The sequence below is a fragment of the Chenopodium quinoa genome, unplaced genomic scaffold (assembly GCF_001683475.1).
Source record: "Chenopodium quinoa cultivar QQ74 unplaced genomic scaffold, ASM168347v1, whole genome shotgun sequence".
Lineage (NCBI taxonomy): Eukaryota > Viridiplantae > Streptophyta > Magnoliopsida > Caryophyllales > Amaranthaceae > Chenopodium > Chenopodium quinoa.
The window spans coordinates 2,751,677-2,762,810 of NW_018743204.1; positions in this window are offsets into that span (position 1 = coordinate 2,751,677).

An 11,134-nucleotide genomic window follows, 5' to 3' on the forward strand; every position below is an offset into this window, starting at 1 on the left:
AAAAAAAACATGCTAGTTTTTCTAATTAAAAATGTATTCTAGCAAAAAGATAATCATGAAAGGGATAGGCCTTAAGCCCAATAATGGAAAAGATAAAGAGCATTACTTTCTTATCCCCATGTATTGTAAATTTGTAATGCTTGAAAGATAATGTTGAGTTCCTTTAAAACTCTTAATGGATTGATTTTTATCCATCACCTCTTTACTTTCCTATCTTAGCTTTTGTCCTTCCAAATTCAAGATTGGGGAAATAATTCTAAATAAAGACATAAAAGTGTCAATATCAATAAACCAAAAACGCAGTAATGATTCTTCTCTTTCAAAAACGCTCTTTTTGTGAATCAATTATTTTATACTCTATTTTGTTGATTTTTTAAAAAATTATTCTTCTCCTTCAAAAACCATCTTTCTATGAATCAATTATTTATAATCTATTTTATTGATTTCTTTTTAAAAAATTATTCAAAATCATGCCTTGCACGAGTATTAATCTAATAATTTGATATTTTAAAAGTAAACATTCAATCAAATCTAATAAGATCCCGTATAATTAATTAGTATCTCTAATATTAGTGATTTGTGGTCAAAGTTTTTGGAAGTTTGTGACTTATACTAATGTGCAATGGATTAATCTTTAGGGACAAAGGATTTTTTTTGGAATTGAATGAGAGTGTGTGTAAATTGTGAAGCATTATTTTTTATTATCTATTTATTTTTTAAAAAAGTGAGTCTTGCCGGAAAAAGGAGAATTAGGAGAAACAAAAAAGGACATTAGACAAACTAAATCGGGACAAATAAAAAAGAAAGTTAGGTAAAACAATTGGACAAAGGGTGTAATTGTTTTATAAAAAATAATTACTAAGAAATTAAATATTTTTGGTTACTTATCTAATTGATTAGGAGGATAATCAATGTCCAAATTAAGAAGTAGTAGCGATAAATTAAAAGGATTATTAGCCATATAGACTAAATAAGCTTTGTAAATATTCAGAGATAAAAACGAACATTAAGGTATGATTGGATTGAGGGAGAAGTATTACTAGGGTAATAAAAGTCAAACTAAGTAAAATGTAAGTGGATATAGGGAAGGAGGAGATAGTGATTGTTTCGGGGTTTCCTGATGTGTCCTTCGGGAGAGTTATAACTCCAAGACTGGATCGAGGTGTGCAAACAAACGGAAGCTCCGATTGTCGGAGTTCCACCTCTGACGATCAAGTTAGTAACGGACGGAGTTGAGTAAATGCGGAAAGTAAATGTTTCTCTTCTCGGATCATGAGATTAGGAGATTTTACAGTTGTAATAACAGATGAATAGTGTCTGAAAATGATGTGACTAATTGTAATAAAATCATGTCTCCCCAATGGTAATAAATGCCGCTATTTATAAGGGTATGGGAGTGCGCGCCCTTACCTTAGGTCATTGACCTAGGTAATTGGGCTGCGCCGTTTTTACGGCGCATCGAGATTTGAGCTCATGAAGGCCGCCATTTTTCTAATGATGGGGGTGCCACGTGTCTTATCCTCATTGGCTCATTTTGAGTGCCTCCTAGGGTGACACGTGTCACGACCTGATTTGTCCGCATGTTTAGGGTATTTTTACCCTAAACAGTGATGGTGTAATTATATGGAAAATTATGTAGTGATGGTGTGGTATGAGGTGAAGAAAGAGGAGCTAATACCCTCATTTTGGGGGTAATAGTTACACTAGGGGGAGGGTGGGTAACTATTATCCTCATTATGAGGGTAATAATTCCTCCATCTCTCTCTTTTTCTTTTATATTACTTGTGTTTATTTGTAACTATTATATGGCACAACTATCTTAGTTTATTTGTAAACATCTTGTCTCCTACAATACCACCACTAATTACTTGTGTTTTTTTCAAGTTTGACTTTTATTACCCCCTTAATATATTACCCTCAATCCAATCATGGCCTAGAAAGTCCTCACAAGAAAATTTCTAATTTATAAATACCTTTGCAATTGGTACAATACATTAATACCTTTTAGCATTAGATGCACCACATCGATTATTAGATCACCAGTATATTCTTTTGTATTGCTATAATGATTAATAAGGAGTATTAAGAAATTATTATATAATTATTAATAAATAATTAATATTTATTAATGAATATTGATCATTCATTTAATAAGTAATTGATTAGTTTAATACTTTTTTCTTTTTTATTAATTACTAATAATTTCTTATTAATCCTTTCAAAAAAACAAAAAAAAAAAAATCTTATTACTAGCTAGTTGATATTACTTATTTTTTTTATTAATTCGTACTAATTTATTAATTATTAATTACTAATTACTAATTATAGTGACAAGTAAGGACACAAAAGTAATTTTAAAGATGAAAAACCAAAATCCAATTTCAAACAGCTAGTGTTACTAGCTTTTGGCAGAAAAGTTTGCTTTTTAGTTTTAGCCAAAGAAAGGCAATTATCAAACACTAGAGGCGATCAACATCGGCCCAACCCGAAAATAAGGCGGGTTTTGAGCAAGCCTAAAAACGCATTTTTTAGTTAAAAGCCCGAACCCAGTCTGAAAAAGCCCGCTTTGGCCCGACAAATCCGCTACTTTTTGCGGGTTTGGACACGAGGTATCATGATAAGGCCCGGTCCGACCTGATTTTTTTATCACCTCTACCAAACACACAAAATAATTATTTGACCAAATAAAAAAGTTAAAAGCCAAAAACCAAAAAAAAAAGCCAATAACCGAATAAATCCTATGAATTCTTCTCAGGGACGATGAGAATAATGGTAATCTAACAAATTTTGGCCCTAGGCTGTTTAATTTACTTTTGTTATAAGATCTGTGAGCCCATTATCATATTAAAGTCAACTTGTCAAGTCTTATGGCAATAAAGGCACATACATCTAGGAGACGTTGGACCTTTATATATTACTCGGACTTCCGTAATTATGAATTTTTATTATTTATGATCAGATTTATGGTGGTTTTGTACACTCCCTTAACACTATATGATCGATGCAATTAAACAGTATTGGTAGTAGTTCTATTCATTAGAGTCAACTATTTTATTACGGAGTATATAAAAGGTCAATCTTGTGTAAGATATTTGAATATTCCTTTTAGGCTTTTATTGTTACCCGTAAGTTACTTGTGAATTGTGATTGTTGTGAATTACTCCATAATTAATTAATTAATGAATGAAAAGTGCTACACCAATTACTACATTATTTACTTCTTTTTAGAAAGGATCTTGCTAACGATCGCTTTTTCGGGGCGTTAGATAAGCATTTAAAATACTTCGTAAACTGGTATTAATTCGAAAATACATGTCAAAATCACGCGTCGATCGGTTTAATTAATGTTCATTTTAATTTAATATTTCTACTTTTAGTTATCTTATCCAACGCCCACGAGACGTTTGTTATCTTTTGCCAAAATAAAAATTCATTTCATCCAAAAATTTTACCCACTACCAAAAGTCTCATTTCTACAATTTATCTCTAATCAATCAAACCTCTTTAACTTCTACTTTTTTTTTTTTTACCAACTTTTACATTTTGAGAATGTACTCCATTGTTTATAAATGTTATCCACTTTTGCATTTCACATGATCTCCAATACACTACAATAACTATTTAATTACGATTTATTAAAAGATCAACTCATCAAAAGTTTAAGTTGATGGTTGAAGTTTAAAAAGTGTTTTAGACTCTATCACGCAAGCTCCATCATACAATGTCTAATTCTATTTTTATAGTCAAACTTCAAAAATAAACACAATGTTCTTTTTAATAAGGGTCCTTTAACCCTGGCCCATACCCTATATATATTAGACTATTTTATCCTGTCCAATAACTAGGTCTAATTTCGGATCACATGCAAACCCAATACTCGGATACGAGTTGGTTATGGATACTATCGAGTAGGGTCCGATTTTGACAAACGATAATCGTGGAAGTTGTACATGACTACATGTGTTTGATAAATGCGTGCGTGGGATGGACACAAGAAGCTGTCCCTATCCGATAGTGTATCATCAATCCATTAATATAGTACATGCCAGATACGGATGACTTCCCAAAATATAAAGTGGGTCCAATTGATAGCAAACCCATACATAAGCCCAGAAGAGTTGGAGACCCAACCTCAGACACTAGTCTCACTTGTGGGGTTACGTTGGTCCCTTTAATTTGTAACTCTAGAAAGTCAAGACAAACAATAAAGTTAAGTTCATAAATTCTTTTATGAAGAATAGGTTGGAATTTCTTTGGCATTTGAAAGTTATGAGAAAACTTTAAATAATACGAAGTAGAAAATTATCGCAGAAAATATAGATGATCTAATGGAAAGGGTGGAGAATGGAGAATGGAGAAAGGAGACATAAGTTATCGTAGAAAATTATCGCATAGAATATAGATGATGCTATGATGCAACTATGATCATATTTATGTGACCGATGGATTTTGTGCAATAAAGTGGTATAAGAGTATAAGTAATTTTGAGATAAATTTCGGATTTCAAAACTCATGCTAAAACTATTCAAAATGACAAAATTAAGTTGACTTTTGTTGTTAGTCAGAGATGAAGTGCCACCTCATTAGCTAAAATAAGTATTTAATATTTATCAAAGAAATAGATATATAAATAAATGATTGTTAATATTTTTTACAAGGGTAAGTAAGCATGAAGTGAGTTTTGAGATAATGTTTAAAAGTGGACAGAGTCTTGTATGAGTTTAAATTGTATAAAAAAATATAATTAAAAATTAGTGTAAAGCTGATGTGGCTATGTGTGGAGATAAACTAACACTTTTATTTTGGAGAGATTTTTTTTCGATCTATAGTATGCATTTTATACATAGGGACGACATATGGGCAAGATGGGTGTAGATTATTCTCCCCCATATTTATATTTGTCTGAAATTTTAATACCTACTATCTATCCATGAGGAATATGTATCCAACATTCATGGCTGCTCCGCCACTCAAATAGATTTTAACTACTGAGTACAAGCATATACCTTAGTCTTTGCTTATATTCACTGGAAGCTATTGTTTTAAAAAACAAAAAATTGAAAACTTTATTCGAAATGACCTTTTTAAGTGGATCATTTGTGAGAAAGGAACTATTTTTTTAATAAACGAGGACCTTAAACCTTTTTTTTTTTTTTTTTTTTTTTTTTTTTTTTTTTTTTTTTTTTTTGGTAAAAGAGGACCCTTATTGGACTAAATTTTATCGACGTTAAACATCTTTATCCTATTTTTTTTTCAACCAAAAACTACGGCCAGTTGTATGGTGCACGAGCTGCACTCCAAGTTTTTTTTTTTAAATTTCACTCAAAACTGGATAACATGTTACCATCACATAAAAACTTCAAGTAACATTAGTATTCTCTCTGTTTTTTTTATTAGAAGCTTGTATTCCTTTTTGAGATAACCAAAATTATAAGCCTATTTCTATTTATAGGTTGTACTTTTTGACAATATTACCCTCTTTTTTGATGTTTTGTCATCTGTTTTTTTTATTTTTTATGTACTTTTGACATTAATTCCCAACACTTTTTCTCTCCACCTCTTCAATAATTCCCAACCACTTTTTCTTTCTCTTTATCTTTTTATGAATCCTAGATGCTGCACTTCCAATCAACTTTTTTAATTCCCGTGGAAAAACCCAAATAGACTTCTAATAAAAGGATGGAGGGAGTAATAAAATTTGTTTGTCATCATTAAAAGTTTAAAACCATATAGGGTCAACAAGTTGTCATGGAATAAAAGCAATAACCAGTTTCTTGACACAAAAAGTTGAGCTTTGTGAACAAAATTGGGCCCAAAGGTTTTATCTATAATGATTGGGCCTGTGAAAGTACAAGACTTGCTTGCAGTCACTTTCCTATGACTTAAATTTTATTTTCATAAAAAGGGGACTCAATACATTTATAAAGCACGTTGACTTTCAAAATAGTACTACTAGTGACCACTATTTTTAAAAAATCCTCATAAAATACTTCAAGTAATTAAAAATTCACGTAGGTACAGGAATTAATTTACACATCATATGGAATAATGTGTTCAAGCTTGAAGCAGCTATTTGTGATGCAGCTTCTCTTTTCATTGGATTTGATAATGGATTTTATCAATCATATTCCAAGGAAAATGAATATTTTGAGGCACAATTTTGCATTGTGGTGTATGGGAAAGACATGGCAATTGGCTACAAGACACACTTCCTCGTTCCTGAGTGCGTGAAGAATATCTATGAAGCAGATTTGGAAGCTGATGCTACTTAATCTGTGCTATGGTTTAGTTTCTATTCCAAGATGTGGATGTCTAACTGTATTTTGAACAATAGTTTGCACTTCAATTTTTCCTGTTTACTTAGTTTCGGCAGTAGGGTTGGGCTTTGTTTAAGTAGGTTTTTGATTAACACCAAGTTTTGTATCACAAAAATAAAAGGTGTTATTGTACATTTTAATGGCTATGACCTATTAATATAATCTTAGTTTCTTGTGTTAAAAAAAAGTTAGAGTTTTGCCATATGAATAGATTATAATTGTAATGGATTGAATGTTCTAGAATGTTTTTATGCCATAAGGGTTGCCGGCTAAGGGTGTGCTCACTTCACCTAATTAGACCTGAACTTATATGAACTTATTTAACTTGATTGGAACTTAAGAGACCTAATTGAACTTATTGATTGGAACTTATTAGACCCGATTAAACCGATCGGTACTTATTAGACCCGATTAAACTGATTGGTACTTATTAGATCTGATTAAATCAATCGGTACTTATTAGACCTGATTGGAACTTATTGGACCTGATTGAAACTTATTAGAGCTTTGTTTTTTTTGAAACAAAACTTATTAGAGCTTATTGGACCTCACGAATTATTATTATTATTATTATTATTATTATTAGGAAAAATTGCTTTAAATAAAACCACCTTTCACCCGTCCGCTAAAAACAGGTCGATCTTTTGATTATCTCTAAATAATACCACCTTTAATTGGTATCCACTTTAAACAAGTTGTAACATGTTGGTAACCTAATTAATAGGTTATATCATTAGTTTATTGGTCTGAAAATATAATTTTTTTTTTTTAATATTTTTAACTTTTTTAAATTATTATTATTCCTTGTAAACCCCTATTAAAAAAAAAAAAAAAAAAAAAAAAAAAAAAAAAAAAAAAAAAAAAAAAAAAAAACCTTCAAAGTTCCCCCGCAAACTGCAAATCACTACTACTCTGTTTTACTCACAAAATTCGTTCAGATGGCAATATTGAAGGAAGATGACGAAAACATCAAAAGTGAATATGTTGAAGAAGAAGATAGAATCAGTAGCCTCCAGATTGCCTCCTTACAACCATCCTCTTTCTCCTCCCAATCGATTTCGCCGCCGACACCTCCGTCTTATCCCACCGTTGGCGCCACATCTGGACCCACACCACCAACCTCTCTTTCCTATCTTCTAAATATCTTTTAGCTGTGTTATTGTTAATCTCTCTTTTCCCACCTCACCACCACCATTCTCCATAACCACGACATCACCACCAAACCCCACCGCCACCCTGAACCAAACTGACCCCTACCCCACAACCACTGCCCCACCATTGACCACCACCCCCAACACCCACAACCCCATTAATTGAAGCCCACCCCACACCACCCTCATCCCTAACCCGAAATCCCACCCCCCTCACCTAACCACACCCCCACAGGACTGAACCCACACCCCACCCCAAAACCCACCACGCCGAACCGAACCGAACCCCTAAACCAAACCCTACCTCGCCCTTTCCTCGGTAGCCCCACCACCACAATCCCAGTCATGCCCTGAAACCCCACCCTAAATCGAACCGAAACCCTAAATCAAACCGAACCCTTGAACTAAACCCTCATCCTGCCCACCTCGCCACCACACCCCGAGACTCCAGACAACTATCAAAGGTGTAAAGGGAAGGAGATGAATTGGGGTCGGGGTTTGGGGAGAGAGAAAGGGTCGGATTTGGGGTTGACAGGTACGGGGTTTGCTTTGAAGTACCGGCGGGAGAAGTTGGTCAAAGGTGACCGGAGGAAGGGAAGGTGCTGATCTGGGTGGGGCTTCTGGTCGGCGACAAGCGGCTAAGCTGGGGAAGCTGGCATCAATGGAGGGGGAGGGGAAAAATTTCTGTTTTTTTTTTTTTTTTTAAGAAATTTATTTTTTTAATTAATGTGTGTTAATTTTTTTAAGAAGTGTTAATAATAAGTAGTATTAGTTAATTAGTAATTAATTATAATTTGATAAACGATTTAACAAATAAAAATCTGATAACCGGTCACCTCTAGGTTGTAGGTAAAATAACTTGTTTAAAACGGACAACCTCCAAAGGTGGTATTATTTAGAGATAATCAAAAGGTCGACTTGTTTTTAGCGGACGGGTGAAAGGTGATATTATTTAAAGCAATTTTTCCTTATTCAAAAACCTACAAAGTCAAAATATTTACAAGAAATTAGTGGGGAGCCGAGATACAATCTGGGCCCCCACCCCTCTAGCTGTAGCGAACCCGATCCTGTTGAAGATGTGAGCAACTGCACGAGCACCAATATCCTGAGCCCTAGCGAACGCTTGAACCCGCTTCAGCAACTCAACAACATCCTTCTCTAATTCCCACAATGGAGAAAAGGAGAAAGGAAGAAAACCATAGCCAATAGCCCTGCAACGTGCCCCATACTTGTCTCGCTTCCGCTGAGCCGCAGCCGACACAATACGACCAGGAACGAAATCAAACAACCCAGATTGTGTCAAAGGAGAAGACCCTGTCAAGTCAACACATACATCAAGGCCTCTATCCCAAGAGTAAAGCAACACATCTGCTGGTCGAAGAGCCCCGTTGTTCCCTCTAGTCAACCCAACGTTAACCTCCTTCCTTGCAGAAATCCCAGAGTGAAAACAAATATCAACAAGGGTATCACGAACAACGTTGTGCCGATGTTTAATACCCACCATCCCAGCACAAGACACTGCATGATCCCCATAAATATCTCCATCATAAACCCTTGAGCAAGCAGAACACGATGTCAAAACGGAGAACAAGGGAACACTCAACCGGTAGCAAAGAACACAACGGTAAGTCTTACCATTCAAAGTCTGACCCAAACTTGATATCGGGACCGCTCGCAATCAGGCAGAAGTGTGATCCCCCTGCTGGGACTTCCATAAGGCAACCTGACGCGGAGATAAGGAGAAAGTGGATTCTACATGACAACCTCCAATAAATTAGTGGGAAGCCGAGATACTATCTGGGCCCCCACTCCTCTAGCTATTGCAAAGCCTACTATAGTGAAGATATGAGCTGCAACACGAGCCCCAATGTCTTGCATTGCCGAGAACCTCTGAACCCGCTTCAGCAATGCAACATCCTCCTTCTCTAATTCCCCAAGCGAAGAAAAGGAGAAGGGAATGAAACCATATCCAATCAGCCGACAACTAGCTTCATACTTCACCCGCTTTCGATGAGCCGCATTAGCCACAACCTGTCCAGGAACAAAGTCAGATAGCCCTGTCTGTGTCTGACAGGCGGTGTTTTAGGTCGTTACTAAGATACCTCTATCAAATGATATTTGTAGTCCTAAACATGCAACTAAACGAGTATAGAGGCAAGTCAAGGGTCGAACACATGGAAACGATTAAGCACCGCTATTTATCTCCTAAAGTTAATCTAGTTCGATCAAGAAGTATGGTGGGTAAAGTAATGATTAAAGGGGATAAAATAACAATTAAAACAAGCACTAGGGGGAAGGATCAAACATGCTATGAATTCAACGAAGTTAGGCATCGGAAAATAGGTTTACAAGTAGCCCAAGCAACTCATACAAAGCAATATCAAGAATACTCCCTAATCACCTATCGGGATTAAGAGCTATCCTAGCTAGCATACACTTACACTATCGTCATAAGGCATACAAACTAAGGTCATGCAATAATCAATCACCTAATGACTATTCCTAAATCACATTATCGTCATGATTTAGTTCAAGTCACTCAACCACAACATGCATATGACCATAAACATGGAGTAGCCAATAAGTATGAGCACAAGGAAGGTTTAATCGCAAATATTCCAAATTAACCTAGCCTAACATATATCAAACTCAAAGCATGCCTTCACCAAACCCCTAGAAACAAGAGAACTACTCACAATCCATAACCCTAACTACAATTATACTAATCAACATAGTAACTAAGGAATTAATGAGAAAGATGATAACTTTATCAACTAAACCAACAAAGATAGGAACTTTAAACATAAAAACAAGAGAATAAGTAGAAGAATACCAATAACTTCATTGAATACTAAGTACGAGGACAAAACCCATTCAAGTTCCAAAAAGCTTCTTCAAAAATTACCTAAAAATAACTAAAGTTTTGGGAAATAGAAAATTACACTAAGATCCATTGAGGATTTTCAATATCCATCGGCTAAAAACTAGATCTAAGAGTTTTTTCCCTAAAAACTTCTATTACAAGCCTTCTTTTTCTCTCCTAAAGTATGCTGAAATTTTAAAATAAAGATTGCTGCTTTTTCTCTCTCCTCTTTGCTGTTTTAATATGACTTCAGATTTCGGATTGTCGCAGAAAGGCGCGGCCGCGCCTAAAAGTAGCGCGCCCGCTCCAAAAATGGGTATAACAGGATTGGGCCAGCTCAGCACACGCCCGTGCCTAAGATCGCGCCCGCGCGGCCGCGCCAGAACGCTGGTGCAATGTCTTCAGTCCTTGCTCTAGTTCCTTTCCAATCTGAATCATCAGCAATAATCTGCAATTACAAAATAGGAAGGCAAAGCGTAATACAACGAAGGGGAAGGGGAGTAAAGACTACCTAAACCATATAGAAACACATTACACAACACATAGGTAGACTACTCAAATTAGGCAAAACATAACAAAAGCACACTAGAATGAACCAAATTACTACTAAAACTACTAGAAAAGACTACCCTAGGAGTGACATAAATGTCACTCATCAGTGTCAAAGGAGAAGACCCTGTTAAGTCCACACATACATCGCGACCACGATCCCAGGAATAAAGTAACACATCTGCAAGTCTGAGGGCCCCGTCATTTCCTCTAGACAACCCTATGTCAACCTCCTTTCTTGCTGGAATCCCAGA